The sequence below is a fragment of the Schistocerca americana genome, chromosome 7 (genome assembly GCF_021461395.2).
Source record: "Schistocerca americana isolate TAMUIC-IGC-003095 chromosome 7, iqSchAmer2.1, whole genome shotgun sequence".
Lineage (NCBI taxonomy): Eukaryota > Metazoa > Arthropoda > Insecta > Orthoptera > Acrididae > Schistocerca > Schistocerca americana.
In genome coordinates this window covers 141,768,067-141,788,365 of record NC_060125.1, presented here as the reverse complement: position 1 = coordinate 141,788,365, position 20,299 = coordinate 141,768,067, and positions in this window count along the sequence as shown.

Genomic DNA, 20,299 nt, shown 5'->3' with positions numbered 1-20,299 from the left:
ATTTACACTATAGGTGGTGATTATCTGGGCGACGCTTGCCTAAAGGTGCATCATTTTATCATTTTTAGCAGAGAGATAGCATACCCCCTCTCACGCCTCTCCTCATCGTGGCGACGTAGTTAGTCTTTCTCCTCGCACTCAGTAGTGGTTTTCGCGTTTTTTATTATCGCATATACGAAAAGAGCCGCGAAATGTCTGTTAATAATGCCGTGCTTTGAATTTCTTTATCATCATTACCTTTTAACAAAGCAAAATATATATATTGAGATCTTATTGTTCTGTATCTGGCCTACAATTAAAGGAACGTTTTTTCGTGACTGTAACTCATTCTAAAAATCAACATATCTTCCCTGCTTCATAGTTATTGAAAATTGAAATTACTTGGTTATGTACACTGATGTTACAGTTCGTATGATCGTTCAACAACAAAATTTTGCAGTGGATTTTGTTTCTCGGTAAAACACCATTCAATACCACGACTAGCACAAGAACATGAGACTCTTATTAAAAAAAAATACGTTTTCACTATAAAGTTTGCCAGACCAGAACGGAGCACAGCAAGATTCCTATTAGATTTTGACGGTACATTAACTTATTTGTACTGTGAGTTATATACTATCAGCAGCCCGCGTCAACCTGCAACACATCATAAAATCTGTTGATCTGCACTGCAAGTCTGGAAGCTAGAAGAAATAATATTATTTTACTGTTACTTTACCGCTTCCTTGCGGTATGATAGACTATATTGGAAGTCGTTTGAATACGCCGCGGCAGCGGCTTTTTCGTTCGCCACGCAGCTCAGCACCACAGATAATATTTATATAACTGAAAAATGTCTCAACAGGATGGGATAATAGGCAAGCAAGCTTTAACAACTAATAAAGCAAGTTTTCATTTACGTAACTCTATTAAAACATTTAAATATTTCACTTTTTTTTACACACCTTTATGAATTCACACGTAATGGCGTACATCTCTTAGTCTCGACAAAAGAATGCTACACTAGCGTTCGCTACTACGACACAGGATATCTTACTCGCTCGACTCCCAGATGAAGAAGACAAAGAAATTGCTATTCGTCACGTATTATACACTAGTTACTTATTTTAATCTTTGTTCGACATTTATCGTCTGTGGCGGTTTCATTACTCGCCGACGCAGATATTCTCAAAAATAAATAATAAAAAAAAATACATAATTTTATACAATAACACAATATGATACATATAATTTTCTCGTTACTACATAATATGTTGTTTTTGTTTCTTACTCGACGTTACAATGCCCCCTGGCAGCAATTGACTAACGTTAAGAATGTTCGGCAATATGCTGCCACTAACGTCTGTTTGGTTATTGTCTGTTACCTTGGTTGGAACATTCACTTCAAACTTCTTAGTTCTTTTACACTGTAGGTTTAATTACACTTTTTATACTGTTCTTACACTTTGCGAGGTGACCATAAACCTAGTCCCAGGGTCATTACATTTATCTGGCTCCCCCATTTGGGCTAGTGCGATCAGAAAACCTGGGAAAACTGAGCCGGAGCCATAGTCATCTCGCCTGGTTTGTTTTAATACCCAGTTTGATCACAAAAAGTTCAGACTCTATCCCATGTTCACAGATAACAAAGGCTATTTATGACAACATGTTAAACTTTTATTCTCTTTGTTACCAATATATCTTCCACCCTTTCTCACATTTGTGTTCTGTATTGCAATGAAAGTCGCTCATTAAACAGTTTTACAGTGGTATAATGAATCGTCTCTGCACTTACTCACGACAATTGTTTTAAAATGTTCTAGCATTCGTGCAAGTTTACTTCATTAACATGACGAAAACGTATTATATCTATCCATCACTGAACCGATGAATACTTTGAGTCTGCATCGAGTAACTAAAGAAAAACACAATGTTTGTCACGTCATTTCGTGTCCAATATACCGTTTTCATATTAGTGCATTAACCACATAGTTGATAGTTCATTTGAATGACAACAATGTTGTACGGAGCGGGTGGCGCGAAGCAATTGTTGAGTCGCGTCGTCTGGAACGCCGCGTGCCGACGGCCGCTGGGTTCGACGACCGGCTCTCAGTAACAGCGACGTCGTGCTGACGGGGCGCAAGCAGTCGCGAACCGCGCCGAACCATTCGCCGATGTCGGCGAGTTGCCATGGTTTACCGCGACCGGCTGGCTGGCGGCAAAGCACTCGTCTCTGCTTCTCCGCATGGCTCCCCGTCGTAGTGCATGAAACAAACATTCCACAACGGTGTACTGTCTCTAAGGACACAGATTACTAGCTGTGGAAGAAAATGCAACATGTTTAAAAGTGTTTATTGTTCATTACGCCGTCTCTTCGCTGGTATGCACGGGATGTTTTGGCATGATAACAGGTTTCTTGTGGCATTGTGACACTGGTATTCAGGGTTCGTCACACACACATTGTACTACACACTTTCACTTGTTCTCACGGTTGATACACTGCCAGAGCGTCTTTCAACACGCGAAAATATTTCGGTACACACATACTAAATGTCTCCGTCGAGCGATGTTTGTTTGAATCGACTCCGAACGGATCACTAACTACCGTTTTTACTCACAGTGTACTACTGTTCGTTGAGCACTGCACTATGACAGTTAGTCACTCAACACTTAACTTATACCGACGTATATATTGGTGCAGATACAACAGTCATTTTCTGTCCCTACTACACACAATATTCCGTCCTTTCCTAGATTGTTTATGCACACAGTTTATTTTTAATGCATAACAACTGTTCTTAGCATAATCACTCTCATCTACATTGAGTCCATTGTGTTACCTTCTCATTACACACTTTTAATACTATTACTAGGCATATATTGCTTTTTTGTAATTATTTAAAGGTGTGTGATTTTTTTTTTTTTTTTTTTTTTTTTTTTTACATAGCATTCTTTTCCTCTTTTAGTGTAGCTTGCCAGGTTATCACCCATCTAGCAAACAGATTTTACCATGTGCATGACAGCTTGACTTGGGCATATTGTTCAATAAATACTTCATTTAGTACTAATATTATTCTTAACGGTCCGTCCTACAGGACTACAGTGTAGTTTCCGCGTAACTTGATTCGCGTACCGCGTAATTAATATTCTCGAACGTGTGCCAAGTACACAGGCTTCAATTGAAGCATTAATACATACACAGCATAGGTTACACGGAACGGTTTTGTTTTTTATTGGATTCTGCTCCAGTGTCGTTCTCAGATCACTATTGGCAGTAAACATTACATCACATAATTATTTCGTACTACAAAGTCAATTTTTGGCTAGTATAGACTCTCTCTCAGGGTTCCTTGATTCTAACACAATTACATCTGCTACATATTTATATGAGATTTCATCATTAATTGTACTTACTTACTACAAAATGATTCAAGAAATTAATCATTATTTTATCAACAAAAGATTATTCATTGCTTGAAGAGCATGTAGTATTTTAATGACACTAACTGTCTGTAAACCAAGTCTTCCATTTGCATATTATTGCTCAGTTTACTGATTCTACTTCCTCAAAATTGTAACTATACATAAATTCTTTCTTAAAACTAACATACTTATACTCTAAAACACAACTGAAATCTTCTTACCACTACTATTTACATCAGACATGTCACTGAATAAATAACTTTACATCTTTACGTGGATACAGCCCTTTTATTTTCCCCGTCTGGGGATGTGCTAGCAAATAGCTACATTCGTGTGCCAACATCTTCCGAATCTCTTTAGCCACTACTTCCCTCCTCGACCCAGGGATGGAGTAAGTTGCGCGACAGTATGTTTTGTGGGGCATCACCTCTATGTGATAGTGGTACCCTTTGACTATTCCTGGTCGGTCGGTAAATACCATAGTATATTCCGATAGCAGCTGCGTCAACTGTTGCTTTTGGATATCGCTTAAACCTTCAGATTCCTGCACTTTGGTTTGAAATGTCTCAACATTTGTTTCAAAATTTCGATCCTCTAAATTCGGGTAATAGAGGTCTGCTACATGTGAAAAATCATCGAGGTGTAGTACCCAGGGGTTCCTACATTTGATATTAATTAGATTACAACATGGCACAAGTACCTCCTTCGATTTCATCATAGACAACTCAATCCTCCTACCTTTATTAACCATGCTTAGTTTCCCCAAGGAGAGGTCGATCACTGCGTCACTCTCACGGAGAAAATCTACTCCCAGAATGCAGGGCACCTTTAGTCCTTTAACAATGAGGAACGAGCTCACTATGGCTTCGCCCTCCTTACAAATCTCTACCTGCACCTGGTATTTAACTAATTGGCTCTGTGCACTTATCGCTCCAGACACCTTACAATTATTAACCGGGAAAGTCGGTATGCTTCGTCCTTTTCCCAGTGCTTTAAATAACTCTATACTCATTACACTGACTGAGGCACCTGTGTCGATGATTATATTCACTGCAACATCATTGATTTTCGCTTCTATTATGGCTTGCACATTTTCGTTATTATCTTTCTTACATTCGTGCGGTTCGTTCAGTAGATCTTTATCCATACTGATACCGTCGTTATATCGCAGCATACATATTCCAGGTATATTATTATCATTCGTGTTGCTCTCACTCCACCCCTCGGCCAGCGATGGAGAGCATATCGAGGCCGATCCTAGTTTGTTGGATTGCTTACTTGTGAGGCACTTGGACGGCTATTGTCCGTGACCTCCACTATGTGTACATTCTGATTTGTAGGCCGCCACGGCTGCGCAATAGGCGCGTTTTGCGGTGGTGGTCTATTGTTGTCATACCGGTCATTACCCTGTCGCTCTGGGCTTGTTCTCTGATTCTGATGCCACTTTCGATTACTATCACTATAATTGCTATGCCACTGACCTCGCGCATTTTTCCAGCGGTTGGTCCCTGACATTCCGGATTCGTACCGGTCGTCAAATCGACGCCTTTTGTTATAAGTTGGTTGCCCATACCCGTTCTGGCTTCTACCATTACTACCATTTTGCGAATGCTCTTGCCGCTTGTTACCACCCCCACCATTTCCATGGTTGTGGTTTTGTGCATTATTATTTCTGTCATGGTTACACCCTGATCCATTATCCCGCGAGTGATCGCACGCTGATTTTGCGTCTTCCTGGATCAAGTCTATTGAATCTAGAACAGACAGGAAATGTTCCATGTCGCTTTCTGGTACGTGTATTAATTTCTCTTTGATATGAATGGGTAAATGTGATTTTAGTAGTCTTATTATGTCTCTTGGTGATATAGGCTCGTCCCAGTAGCGCGTTTTGTTTATATACTTTTCAAAATACCGTCTCAAATTCCCAAGACGGGGTGAGTACGGTTCGGGATTATATACTTCTTTTCTTAGACGCTCTTGTATACAAGGCGACCAATATTTCGACAGAAACGCCCTTTCGAACTGTTCATATGTCATGCAGCTGTCTGCTACTTCCGTAGCCCACAACGCTGCATCACCCTGAATGTATGACATTACGTATTGAATTTTCTGTGCTTCATTCCACACATTAGGCAAGATATTTTTAAAGCTTTTTATGAATACTACTGGGTGTACTGACTTCCGTTCAGTAGTAAACGTTTGAAACTGCCTATTTTTGATTAAACTTTCTTCAACTAATATTTTTGAACTATATGAATTTGCTCCTGGGACATATGCTGTCTACTCCGAACCGAAGCTACAGCTCTTCGCATTATCGCCTAAAGATTCACCATTGTTGCGTCGCGTATAAGTTTGTGCGTTGCCAAAAACATTGGCTGTTGGCGACATAGTTTCATGTTCAAGATGTTTGCTACTTTGTGTTAAACCCTTTTCCAAGTCGGATATCCGTTTGTTAATATTCACTTGCCACTGCGGAATATCCTCACTGAGTATTTGTTTGATGGTTTGCACGTCGTTCTGTACCTGACTATTTACTGCGGTACTGAACGATTCGGAATTTCTATCTGCTATTGCTGCTTGTACCTTAGAATTAATATTTTTTTCGATCTCACTCTCCTTCACTTCTAGCCATGAGTTGAATTCGGTTTCAATTTTAGTCGCTTGTTCGTTCCACTTCTGCTCTACAAGCTGTGTGGAATCTACCTCTAGCTTTTCTAACCGGTTGGCTAAGACACCTATCTCATCTACCATGTTAGTGTTTGCTACTTGCAGGTTGTTGACCTGTACAGTCAACTCCTGCACGGCCTTAGGTATCGACTCATAATTCTGTTTCATACAGGCAATCTCCTTTTTCATATGTTCTAACGATTGCACAAGTTGCTGATCTCGCTCAGCTTGCCGGCGATCTCGCTCAGCTTGTTGGGCGAGAAAGATTTCAATTTTTTCGTCTTTTTCAGCTTGTTGTTGCGCAAATTTTGCCTGGTAATCCAGCACGCGCTCTAATATCGCCTGAAGTGAATACCCACCAGGCAGATTACCACTCTCTGGTTCCTGCTTTTCTGGAGGTGGTGTAATTTCTTTATCTACCTCTCCTTGAGCACTAGTGGGCGGTGGCATCACTTCCTGTGCCCCTGCCCCCACATGTGCCCCTGCCCCCACATTTTCGCATGGTATATCCTCAAAAAGAGTACTTGTACTGCTTAAGGTACCCGGTTCTACATTTCCTGCACTAACTAATTGCTGTTCCTCTGTATCCATATTGCTCGGACGTTGACTACGCAACTTAACCATATTCCTAAATTGCTTACTCAAACACAAAATCTGACAGTTTTGCCACTTGCACACAAAATACGTTAATTTATCTGCACTACACTGCCCACTAAAAATTACTATCTACCATCATCTTTGTCCTGCCATAACACTAACATCAAACTACACACAATATGCACACCACTAGCGATATGAGATCACTTCACTGGAGCTCAGCTTCTACAAACAGGACAACTACACTGTAGTCTTACCTTTAGTTTATCTGATCTCGGGGTTTGGCTGCCCCCGGATTACGTAGTCGTTACAGTTTCTCAGTACTATCAGGATCGTCTTCTCTGACTCGCTTGCAGTAGTACGTTTTTTCATGAAAGAGTGGTTGCACATTCATTAATACATTGCATTAATCATGATACACCTACATTCATTTATCACTAAATACATATATATATACATATATAACAATAGACACTGAAAAGAAAATACATAAAAATTTTGTGGCCACTGCAAATTCGGGCCCCGCGTTTTTGGGCGACAGTTTCGCGTTTTTTATTATCGCATATACGAAAAGAGCCGCGAAATATCTGTTAATAATGCCGTGCTTTGAATTTCTTTATCATCATTACCTTTTAACAAAGCAAAATATATATATTGAGATCTTATTGTTCTGTATCTGGCCTACAATTAAAGGAACGTTTTTTCGTGACTGTAACTCATTCTAAAAATCAACATATCTTCCCTACTTTATAGTTATTGAAAATTGAAATTACTTGGTTATGTACACTGATGTTACAGTTCGTATGATCGTTCAACAACAAAATTTTGCAGTGGATTTTGTTTCTCGGTAAAACACCATTCAATACCACGACTAGCACAAGAACATGAGACTCTTATTAAAAAAAAATACGTTTTCACTATAAAGTTTGCCAGACCAGAACGGAGCACAGCAAGATTCCTATTAGATTTTGACGGTACATTAACTTATTTGTACTGTGAGTTATATACTATCAGCAGCCCGCGTCAACCTGCAACACATCATAAAATCTGTTGATCTGCACTGCAAGTCTGGAAGCTAGAAGAAATAATATTATTTTACTGTTACTTTACCGCTTCCTTGCGGTATGATAGACTATATTGGAAGTCGTTTGAATACGCCGCGGCAGCGGCTTTTTCGTTCGCCACGCAGCTCAGCACCACAGATAATATTTATATAACTGAAAAATGTCTCAACAGGATGGGATAATAGGCAAGCAAGCTTTAACAATTAATAATGCAAGTTTTCATTTACGTAACTCTATTAAAACATTTAAATATTTCACTTTTTTTTACACACCTTTATGAATTCACACGTAATGGCGTACATCTCTTAGTCTCGACAAAAGAATGCTACACTAGCGTTCGCTACTACGACACAGGATATCTTACTCGCTCGACTCCCAGATGAAGAAGACAAAGAAATTGCTATTCGTCACGTATTATATACTAGTTACTTATTTTAATCTTTGTTCGACATTTATCGTCTGTGGCGGTTTCATTACTCGCTGACGCAGATATTCTCAAAAATAAATAATAAAAAAAATACATAATTTTATACAATAACACAATATGATACATATAATTTTCTCGTTACTACATAATATGTTGTTTTTGTTTCTTACTCGACGTTACATGGTCGAAGCTTAATTCAACATCGATAACTTATATCGACTCTATCAATGTCTGTAGAGCGAAACTATTACGTCTGAGATGATTAAAACTTGAAATAAAAGGAACATGGCTGGAACAACTCTGTGAGTGTGTTGTTTGCCGACTTCAAATGAAGTGGTTTTTCACGGTAAGGTTTTTTGCTTGTATTTTGGAGGAGTGGAGTGTTATTGAATAGTTGTGTTAATTTAGTCTTGTTGGCCTTATACGATAATAAGTGTAACTTATGATCACCCACTTAGTATTAAGGTAAGGGGGTTAGCATTCGTTGAAATCATAAATATCGAGAGTTTCTTTGTAATGGCGTTTTAATTGCATTAAAAATGAGGATAATGCTCCATAAGACAGACATGTTGGGGCAATGTCACTTCGGAAACCACTGCTGTGTTTGAGAAAACGCATATAGGTAACTGAAGACATTAGAGAAGAGCTGTAACTTGTATCGCCTGATGATACTTTCATGACTGTTTTTGAGGCCAACTGAAATTTGTCAACAGATCAGAATCTTAGTCTTGGTTCCCCAGGGGACTTAAATTCTAACGAATAGACCACGCTGCTTGACGTGTGATCCCCAAGAGGACTACTGAGGGGCGGACGTTATCCCATTTTTAGATCATTTGTAACAATGTTTACAGATTATAAGAACGTGCTGTCTGGATTTTCTTCACTGTTTCTGATTTCAAACAGTGAAGTACTTTTAAATATTGAGGAATGAGAAGAGTTTGGGGCCTTAATTGTATTCTACATTGAAGATATGTGCTGCGGAGTTTAAGATGTTCTTGCTGAATTACATTTATGGGGAAGGAAATCTGTGAGGTTAATATGTCTAAGGAAACTGCAGGAGCAACCATGGTAATGTCCGAGAATTAGTATCTCTTATTTAAGGTTATAATGCTCAGATAGTATTACGAACAGAAAATTTCTTCAAATTAGAAATGAATAGCAACGAATTCTAAGTTCAGGTTCGAATATTTATCGTAAAGATAGGTTAATAACCAATGTTGGCAGTGTAATAATTGCAGTAAGCAATTCGATAATATTTAGCTAGGTTGTCTTGTATTCCGAATGTAAATTAATATGGGTGAAGTTAACGATCAAAGATGGATTAAAAATGGTAACTGGATGCTTTTATAGACCCCTTTCGTCAGGAGCTGTAGTGGAAGGACGCTTCGTAGAGAACTTGAAGATTTTCGTGAATATGTTTCCTGATCATGCCGTCGTATGCAAGTTGACGTCAGCTTGCCAGATATAGATTGGAAAACTGACGCTATCAACATTGGTACCAGAGACAGGGATTCGTGTGGCATTATTCTGAATATCTTGTCCGAAAATTACTTGGAGCACACAGAGAACTAACTCGTGACGCTAACGTCATAGACCCCCTAGAAACGAATAGACCCGAATTTCTAGATTTAGTTAACGCAGAGGAGGGTATCAACAATCATACGACGATGATAACATGTATGAGTACAGGTATTATATGGAATGTTATGGAACGTAGAAAACTACTTTTGCTTTGCATGAGTGATTGGATACAAACTGCAGAGTATCTGAGTAGTCACATCAAATACTGAGTGCTGAGAACGATGTGTAAGCTCAAACAGAAAAAAAAATCGAAAGCATCATTCAACAATGCCTTACACAAGTATGACATGAACACGATCTCGAGCGATGAAAACGTGAACTGCAGCCTACTAGTGTCCTTGTATATTAGCACTGTTAAAACGTCCAGTCACCACTCCGTCCCAGTACTCGAGAAAATCAAGAAAAAAATATAAATTCAAGTACGATTGATAATTACGTGTCGAGAGGTGTAACAGAATTCTATCCAATCTCTCAGAAGAACAAAAAAAAAAAAAAAAGTTCAAATGGCTCTGAGCACTATGGGACTTATCTTCTGAGGTCATCAGTCCCCTAGAACTCAGAACTTCTTAAACCTAACTAACCTAAGGACATCACACACATCCATGCCCGAGGCAGGATTCGAACCTGCGACTGATGCGGTCTCGCGGTTCCAGACTGTAGCGCCTAGAACTGCACGGCCACTCCAGCCAGCTCTCAGAAGAACACAAATTCCGAGAAACACTGTACTGAAAACTATGTGACACGTGTGTTTCATCGAATTGGTATTTCTGTCACCTAGCACTACAGTACATCTTCAATTAAATGTATCTTATTAAGTTTATGCTTATTAAAGAAGAAGAGAAAGAAACCAGAATCAACATACAATACAGTGGATGCACATGCCAACTCACTACTAATGAAGCGTCTTTTTTTCTACTGAATTCTCTCGATAGATGTGTCATATGGACACATAAGTTAGCACATAGCAATGTTCCATTAAATAACTAAAATATCTCTTCTCGCCTTAATATATGACTTTCAGAAAAGATATGACTTTCACATTTATATTCCATCAATTACTTAGAAATCCTTAAAGTGTTTAAAAGTGTCAGAATTAAAGTGTTTTCATTATAGGATATGACATTCAAACCCAATGATACAAATTGTTACTAACAAAATGCAAATAAACTTCTTTAGACATCACCTCTGTTTATTTTCCACTACTAATAAAAGTTGAATATAATTTATATATTTATGTCAGTTCGTTCCTTTGGTAAATCTTATATAAATATTCTGTCCAACTCTAGTATTTAATTAATTGTAATGTTTTGCAATGCTCTAATATCTTAGGTGCAAGGCGGTAGTCTTTTTAAAAGGTAAATCTTCGGTTTCAACCATTCTCAGTTCAATTGTCTAGATATAATTGCTGACCTGAGCGTGCTTGTGCTGCTTTCTGAAAGTCAGAGCTGGTACTTCTGCTTAAATTTTTAAATTCTTCCATTTTCACAATCAATCACTGAAGAAGTCGTTAGTAAGTGACAACTTGGGGACTACAATTTGATATTAACTCATGAAAGAAATTTTTTCAAATTATGTTCTACATTGACCAAACCCCGATTGCCGATGACTGACTGCAAGAATCTAATAAACCTACGCTAAATGAGATGAACAATATAAAAAAATAAATTCTAGATGTCATCATCACTTTATATCTCAAAATTCAAATTTTCAAAATATTAACTTATTCAGAGTTTGGCATCTCGCTGACCCAGTAGCAAATTCTAAATGGAATTGTCATTCATCGTTTTTACTATAGAAATAATGGCAGTAGTTGGAATTTCCCCCATGACATGATTCAGCTGTGTCAATGTGGTCTCAGTGGTTACTTCACTAACAATGTGTACCGACAAAATAAGCTATATATAATAATTCACCTCCGATCTGTGTGTCCATCTGGTTGATTCGCCGATCAAGCAACGCTTTATTCTGTGGACCAGTCTGTTTTCTGTTGCGCTCATTGGACTATTGACTACTCTCACAAACGAGGTCAATCAGATCGAACGATTGTGAGAAAGTATTCTAGGTCGTAAGTGGGAACAGTTACCAGTTTCTGACCAATTTTACTGGCAAACGACTCTCTGATATTCTCGAAACACCGACAGGTGTATCAGATTCATCCAGCATCTCACCTTGTTCATGTATCTTTCGAAATTCCGGCGCATTCTGCCTTGTTTTACGTTAGATGGCTGTGAGTCAAAGAGTTCCATTCATAGTCTTTTCTGAATTCTCTGAGACCAGTATTTCTCTAAGAAGGTCTGTCAGATTCTTCATACGTTCGACATCGATCTGCCTCTTCGGGTGCCCACAACCGCGATTCATCATGTTTGAAACCGAACTTCGGACCATTGGTAAAGCGTTTCTAAAAGGACTCAGTAAGACAATGGGATGAGTTTTCTTAGATTCTTATGAGAAGACTGAGAATTGTCTATTTTATTATACTCTCGTTATATTATGACTGACGATAAGTCATTATAAGTTTGCGACGTCATACTATGCCTTTTCGGCGACTGCAGTACTACTTTTGGTGCACTGACACATATATTCTATTGTTTGCAAACTGTTCTCCGCTTGTATAATAACCTGACTTTGACGAAACAATGACTAGTTCTATTACTACTTTTATATTTTTATTAGCTGCAGAAGATGGTTCGTTCAAACTATCCCTTTCATTGATAAGTCACCAGTGTATTATATTCTATTTTTACTACTGTCTGGCGAATGAATTAGAGTTTTTGAAATGGAAAGGGTTTATGATGTTTAAACGTGAAGTCGTAAATGGAAGTTAATGAAATACTTTTGCAGCTTGGTGCCGAATAAACACCATCAAACAGATCTCAACTTTGTAGAAAATCTGATAGTAAATTTTCTCAGTTGTATTTGCTTCTCAATGGGAATTTTACCTCTCTTTCTGCTGCTGATTGTGGGCCATGTCACCTACTGGAAGAAATGCATATTTAGATCGTTGGGATGAATTACTTGTCAAATAAATTGAGAACCACGGTGATTTACTCGATGCTATTTATATTAACCCAAAATCCAATATTTTCAACAAAACTGGTACATTAGGAGGACTGATAAGATGTTGTACTCCTGTCTGCATCAAGATAAACCACATACTCTTCCTTCAGCTGGCTTGAAAATAGATGATAGTCACATGTCTCTTACATAACAGCATCTCTGCTGTAGTGCACAGCTTCGATTTTATCTTAGACATACCTCTTTGGAAAGTTCTAGCAGGTACCATTATAACAGTATACAGGAATATCTGCATATGATTGCACAGTAGCATATATCAACATTTACTGTAAATACCAAAGGAGATTTGCTATATGATGGAGTATCTATTCACAGAAAATTACAGAATTAACTAAAGCATACACATTTCGATCTTATTAAAATATTGGTTACATTTATCTAATTGTTATTGACTGGAATCGTTCGTCTAACAATAGTATCACTGTAAGCAGAATTTAAAACAATGGAATAATTACATTTAACAGCTATTCATTTATTTAAGATGTAAGCATAAAGCCCTATTTGGAAATTCTGGAAAAATGTGAAGAAGCAGTGTTGGCAACATACAGGCAGCAACATGGAGCATGTTTGAACAATAGCAAAATGCAGGAAATAAAATGTGAAGTTATAATCCTTAAACAGTCTTGCCTAGAAGAATTGCAAGTTTGACTGGAGATAGCTGTTTAGATAGGGATATAAATAGTTTACAAAGGAGTTAGTATGAATTAGAACATATCTTCTTTGTATTCATTAAATTAGTAACTGGATAAACAATTAGATGATTTGGATCTAGATTGAAATTATTGAGTAAAGACGAAGCTGTATACTATTAAAACTATAACAACCAAAAATGAAAAAAAGGTTGTTTCTTGTGTGCAAAGCATATACAGCAAAAGACAAGGATTTTGTACAATAATATGTATTACCCTGTCCCAAAACTTAAAATCTCTCCCATGTACCATATTTCGTATGTGTCTTTTCGTGATATGTAGCTGAATGTTGGCAGCTGGATACTCTTGAAAACTAGTACGAAAAGGAAGCAGAAGATATATTAAACATCTTACCGTACCCAGATGGGCTACATTTGTTTTGTAACTATACAGAGCAAAATGCACATTTTGAGCAGTAAAATTGATTATTTTTACAGTGCTAGTGAAATTCTGTTGCACAGCAGAATATTCATTCATTATTAGACACAGAACTTCTGTATGGAACATTGGACTATTATTCTTGAGATCGAACTGTAGTCTCGTTTGGTCGCCATGTAGGACACAAAAATAAGATCGCTTGCAGAAGACGTGTGTGTGTGTGTGTGTGTGTGTGTGTGTGTGTGTGTGTGTGTGTGTGTGTGAAGGTGGATGGGATGGTGGGTGCCAGTTCGCCTCTCATGTCCCTCTCCCCACCACCCATCTTGCCTCTGCAACAAGGCAACCAGTGCATGTGGTGTGTGATGTCAACTGTCCTTATATGTGGATCAGTGGCACCATAAATAGGCTGCTTAAGTATTTCTTTAGCATTGAGACAGTTTTTGAGTACTCCACATAAAATTAGATACCTTAAGGTGACATTGTATGTCCTATGGCTCCAGTGTTAAATTATCAAAATTTGTGACCCATTATCTTGAAAACTTTTTAAGACACCAACTTACTATTTTCCATAATTATTGAAAGCTGAACTACATTTATTACTAAAATTGTATTGTGGGGCATGTTACCTTTCTTTTCAAACACTAAATTTTTTGATAGAATTTTGTAAATAAATGAACATAAAAACAAAACAACTCAGAATATTTTAATTATTCTCGTTCCACATGTGTTGAATCTCACAGATGGCATGCTGTGAAGATTTAAGGTCTCTACCATCAGTACTTTTTAAGAAAATGGATCATTTTTCCAAAAAATGTAGTTCAGAGATATTGAGGTTTAAAACTTTTTTATTACACATTCTTTCAGAGGGTTACATTTCAGCGTCTTTTATGCACTAGAATTGCCCTGGCCCATAATCTGTGTCTTCTTCAGTGTGACAACAGCCCAGTGCTTGTCCCATCCTTTTCTTTCTTGCTTCTTTTGTCATTTGCTGAGCAGCTAGCTCTGCTACACGAAGCTCATCCAGTTCCCACAGTCCTTTCACTGTGTTCTGTCCAAATCTTACCCCTTCTCTCGAACGTTAAGTCTTTCATAGTTCCTACCATTAAAAGTTATTACAGCATCAGGCACTGCTAACGTTAGAGTCAGAAGGCTAACAAATACATATCTAGGCACATGGCGCCACACAACCTTACTGAAGGACTCATTCACATTCTGGGTCTTCCCATGTAAACACTTCTTTAGTAGTTCAGGATTTGGAAAATATTTGTAAATAGGTTTGATTGCCTCCTTTACTGCCAAAAGAAGAGAATGTTTATGTGTAAATTCATGCAGGATGCAAGAAAATTCAGCTTGTCTATACTTAGACCAAGTGTTTGGTGGAGGTGGACACAATGCATGACATGGCTTTTTATTGGTTGATATTCGATGAAAGAAAGTGCTCCACACAACTCTTTTCATCTTCTCTAAATTGTCACAGTTATCTCTATCATACTTCCCATAACATTCCTGTAATTTATCAATTACTTTTTCCATTAGTCTTCCAGCACATTTTATTGTCTTGCCGTCAGACAGTTTTGTATTACCCAGCTTGGTTTTTAGGTTACACAGACATGTCCCATCCTTTTCTTGACATGTCCTATACACTCAAGTTTTTTTATAGGAACATCATATGGCTTACTGTTTTGTACTTTAATGAAAGCCTTGCTGTCTCCATCACCTAAGTAATTCACATATCTGACACCTATCTCCTTCTGTGAACGCTGGAAAATGTTAACTACTCCTTTTACCTCCATTCCTCCACTTGTGCCATCATAATTTCTTATACAATGTTGCTTATGAAGTAATCTGTTCTTCTGATTCACTGTAAAACCTTGGCAGTATTTACTGAGAACTTCGAACCTTTTCCAGTGTAAACAGTGTAAATATTTTTTGCAGATGTAAAACCAATTTTAGAACTAATTTCACGCTTTTCCAGGATCCATCCACAGCAATGCTGATGTCTTTGCCAGCCTCATGTTGTTCAACAGCTTCTGATGTAGCCGCAACCATTGATTCTTCAGCGAAAGCATTAACAGAGTCCTCAAATGTTGTCTCATATTTCGTATACGTAGAAGGTGGTTTTGGCAAATTCAACACAGTGCAGAGAACATTAGCAGCCCTTGCACCTTTACCAATGTATCTAAGGCCATAGAACAGTCTCACATTAGTTTCATATAATTCACCACCAGAACAATTTGATGAAGTATGAAATGCTTTTTCGTTTTTGCACTTTTGACATTTAATAGTTACTTTAGACACAACACCTATTCTAGCTACAGTACCCCCATTAAGTGTAACTTCACCACCACAAACACGGCAAGAAACAGTTTAAGAAAGAACTTGTGCAAGGATCTGCAGATCAATAATAACATTGTCCCTAATATAATTACTTTTACTACTGTCATCCGTTTGTAAAGTTACTTTCCCTTTCGGTGCACTAGGGCGTGCTCACTTCAGAAACTATTATCATGGTTTGCTTCACTGCTAACACGTGTTTTCAAGTACTTCAGAAGAAAATGCAGTTCTCAGATACCTGTTATCCGCAAATTTGCGTTTCTGGAAGTTACTTTTATGCTTGGTCATTTTATTTACGTATAAAAAGCAACAGAAGTTAGATTGCTAAAAAAATAACCGATAATCACACTACTTTCAACGAAAATTAGTATCAGAAACAAAGGATTGATCTGTTTATTCGTAATGCCAACTTCTGAGACGTAGCAGTAGGAACAAAACAAAACAGTCATGGCCTTCTAGACTGTGTAGTTCCCCAAAAGGTGACTGCTCAACTGCGGCGGTATATGCTTAGCCACGAAATTTGACATTCACACATCAACATTCAAAATATTATTTCGAAGGTCTCACAACTGTCTGATTTTAATATGTTATATACCAAAATATTCAGGAAATTTCAAAGTACATTATGGAGTAGCTAACAGAAAATGTCAAATTTTAACGAATTTCACATACAATGTTCCCTTAATTGTGAGAATTTACTCTTGTGACAAGATTTTTATCTTTTGTTTGAATTGCTAAATTAAGTCCCAGTATGTTGAATCCACAGCTTAATTTTGTCCTTTCCTGCAATTGTCGTGGAATCAATTTCATTAATATATTGTACCTTAATTGCTTTGCAAGACATATTTCGACTGTTACATCCATTTACATTGTTTGTTCACCTGACTTTTTCTTGACGACGTTGGTTACTTGTCTGCTGTAGGCCTTATGAGCTCAAAACCAGCTGACAAAATAAACAAATTAAACGAAATTTTCGCTGATAGTTTCCTCAACTCTCATTACACAGAGCACTCGAACAAAGTGGTCACCCAGTGTAAGTCTAAAAAAGGAGAGTGACTGCTGTGTAATCTATAAAATTCTAGGCAGTGTAATACCAAACAGCTACACAGTTAAATGCTACACTACAACAATCTGAAATTCAATCATAAAACAAGTACAGAAGCCCCAAATATTATTCTTTGATTTGGATCCTCCTGTAATTTGGCGCCAAGTGAGCCAGTGCAACAGCTTCAATTTTCTTTTGCATTGGGGAGGATCGGCGCTCATGTCAGATCTAAGCACACTGTAATATTAACACTGTTTGAAGTTCATACTGAGTACCTGAAGTGGAAACTTACAGGTTTTTATTGGCCATGATAACAAAGTCACAAGTATCAGGGAGACTCTAACGTAAAGTATGTATATAAAATCTTTTTATAATCTACACATGAAAAATGCCATAGTCATTAAAAACAGTGAAAACTTACTAAAAATGGAAATATACTTGATAAGAATCTGACAGTTTAATTGGTGACAAGCGGATTTCCTTTAGTTGAGGCTCTTCATTGAATTATGAAGCTGGTTACTTTCTTATTTCAGTTTGCACAGTGATTAATATTGCCAAATACTTTTTTTTAAGTTTACAGACGAGTTTCTGCGACTTTTGTATGTGGTGAACTACTGGCTCTTTATGTATACTCATGAGGTAATTGAAAAATAACAATAGTTTCGTTGGCGTTTCTTGAAAATAACTTCTCCTTACATCTATGGCCTAAAGTGTTTCTGCTGGCTTAATACTGCAGCTGCGTGCTCCTGGTGCACATGGGGTAAGGTGGGGCTAACTAAATCATTTCAACTTTTTCATCCACAAAGGGATACTAATTATTTAACTCACTGCTTTTCAAACGCACTCTTCTTCATTTTAGATACATAAATATTTAATGTTGAAACATTGGGAAAATCAAAAATTTGTGCAGCTGCTTGAATCGTAAGTGGGGCTATGTGAATCACTCCCACCTGTCATACAATTATACAAAGAATGGAAGATTACACTTCAGTTACACTTCTTAAATGTTCCACTAGTTGTTACACTCAATTCTCTCAGCAGTATTGCTCGCAACAGGCAGCAGCGACATAAAGTTCGTAAAACACTGTGCACTTGTCACAACTGATCCCCTTTATTCACAGATCTATGGCCGTAATAGTTGATGCTTTAGAAATACAATATACGTTTACATCCTCATACTCAGCTTCCAGGGATGATGAAGATGAATCATCTTCTTCATTTAAATGTTTCTCTTAAACATGCAGCGCATTTCTTCAGTGCTTGATTTTCTTCATTTCGGAGTTTTTAAAAAGAAACTCCTTCTTCTCTCTCGTAAGACTGAAGTGAATTGATGAAGTCAGATGGCAAGCTAAACTTCTCTTTTCCTCGCAGGTGTGGTACCGGTAGTTTTCTTTGTAGTTGGCAAAACGGAAGAAACTGATGAAGGTGATGTTGATGAGTCTGACTTTCTGAATGTCTTGAAGGATTAAAAGGAGTTGCATGGCGATCGGCGATAACAGAATGGTGTAGATCGTTCAGGAATGAAGATGAATAAAGGAATTTGTGTGGTGGTATTTTGTTGGTACTGTACATTCAAATCCATTCACAGCGTTTCCTACACTAGCTTCATGCATCCAGGTGCCGTCAAAAGTATTACCAAAAACGAATTTTGTAGTGGAGGCTGATGGATTATTGTGAGTAAATGAATTTCCTACTTGGTGGTAATACCCCTTTAATGGCTTGAAAACAATTCTGTCGAGCAGCTGCAGAATGCGTGTGGTATGTGGAGGCAGACACATAAATTCAATGTGGTTTTTCATGTAGCTCTCCAGGCATTGAGTGAAAGGTGTGAACTGTGAGCTACAGTTCAATAACTTTTCTTTCTCCTTTTTCTCTCACAACTTTTACTGGCCTATTGTTCATGGGAAACGCGCTTTTGCCCATAGTATATATGTTTTAGTGTTTAATTTGCAAATCAAATTCATGTAAGACAGATTTCAAAACTTTGTGAAATTTTTAATGTGATTCCTCATTTGATCCCATGGTTTGAGCTTTAGAAAGTACCTCAGACTTCTTTAATCAAATATTTTACATATGCCATGTCATGAAAGAATGGAATCAATACTTGGCAGCTACTTTCGTATCTTCTCTCCATGGAACCACAATGTCATTGATTTTGACACACTGGTACACTGGCCGTCTAAGGCTGAGTGACATATGTCCAAAACCACGATTAGATGCCCATGTAAAATACTGTTTATACTGTGTGCCATCGAGTCTTCTGATCATTGTAAACATGAAAGTCTTCGTTTACATCTGAAAAAAAAACACAAATTAAAAATTATTTTTATAATTCCTAATTTAAAATTTCTGGATAGTAACCATAGCCTAAATTAGAACTTGAGTGAATTGTCGTTGTAAGTTACAATAATTTGGCTACATATATACTTCAGCAAAGAAGAAATAATGTACGTTATATTCTGATTCAGGAAGTCCCACGAAGACTGATTCACAAAGCCCCATTGCGTTATTATTTTTAAAATGTAAGCAGTTGCTGTAATTTGCAAGAGATGTCGCTTTTTGTTCGGTTGATGGACTTGATGGATCCTACACAACTAGTAGCGGAAACATTTATAACTAACAGACGTTTATTCGAACTCTAGATCTTATTTGAAACTGACATATTGTTGCAGAATGCATTTCTGTAAGTAGTACTATTTTACCCCCTCTATTTCCTTCTGGATGGTTACTGTCGGGGTTAAATATGTTTGAAAAACGCTTCTTGCAGCTTGTGGGCGACTTGTCTAGCAAAGCTTCTGTAACACAATGGCGTTTGAGCTGCGCACATTGGCTGCTCAGCAGAATACTTTCTGATTTCTATCCCCATAGCCCCATGATTCAGAGAGACTCATACGCGCTCCACATAATCCCGTTTATAATCTATGCTATCTAGACGAAAATTTGCTGTCGATAACGCCTTTTGTACTGACTTACCCAGAGAGAGAAGCATATCAAGCCAGAAATTAATGTTGAGGTGTAATTTGTGATTAATGCCAATGCT